Source organism: Egretta garzetta, unplaced genomic scaffold (genome assembly GCF_000687185.1).
Source record: "Egretta garzetta isolate BGI_Z169 unplaced genomic scaffold, ASM68718v1 scaffold129, whole genome shotgun sequence".
Classification (NCBI taxonomy): domain Eukaryota; kingdom Metazoa; phylum Chordata; class Aves; order Pelecaniformes; family Ardeidae; genus Egretta; species Egretta garzetta.
In genome coordinates, this window is record NW_009260836.1 from 552,073 (window position 1) to 552,901 (window position 829).

An 829-nucleotide genomic window follows, 5' to 3' on the forward strand; every position below is an offset into this window, starting at 1 on the left:
AGAAACTCCTGTGGTAATCTGAAGTGAATGGGATTTATATTATCCTTCAGAATAACTTATTTAAATGTCATAAGAACACTGTTGTGTCAGTGGCAAAGCTGCTCTTCCCTTCCCATCCAGCAGTCCAGAAATGGGAGTTTAGTTTCCAGGCCAGACAGGAGCCTTGTGACGGGTATTGCCATGTTACATCTAAGCATACTTTTCCCAAGCCCTAGACACTGGGGCTGTACATGCAGGTAACATACCTTAACATACAGGTACCCTAGTAAGATGTGCTAGTAGTACCTAGTACAATGAAGATGCTGCCACAGAAGGTGAAGCACTGTGGGCTTTGGCGTGCTTTAATAATGAACATAAATTCCAGAAATCCTGGGTGTGTTTCTATTGCTAGGACATGATAAAGTGTATTCCACTCTTCCTATGAATGTTGTTAGCAACATTAGCTCTAGTTAGTTACTGCAACCTACCTATTCTGCTCATCTGTGTTGACTCAAGCCAATTCCAAAAGCTGGTTCCCTAAATCTTATTGTTTGTGCTGTGCAACTACTGGGTCAGAAATATCTATCATGTACCAGGCGTACTAAATTGAGAAAATAAAGATTAGCACTACTGAAGCAAGTAGTATCTACCAGTAGCAATTAGCGAAGCACTGCAAAAGTTACTTTACCTGAGGTATGTGAAAATGTTGCCTAAAAACCGAACAGAAACTCCTCATGTACCCTCAGAAACAACTCCTTCCCTTCTATCTTGATTCTCTGTATTCATCACCTATTGTGTTTTCTTCCTTACACAGTGACTGACTGGTCCCCTTTTTCCCACAAGTTTTTAC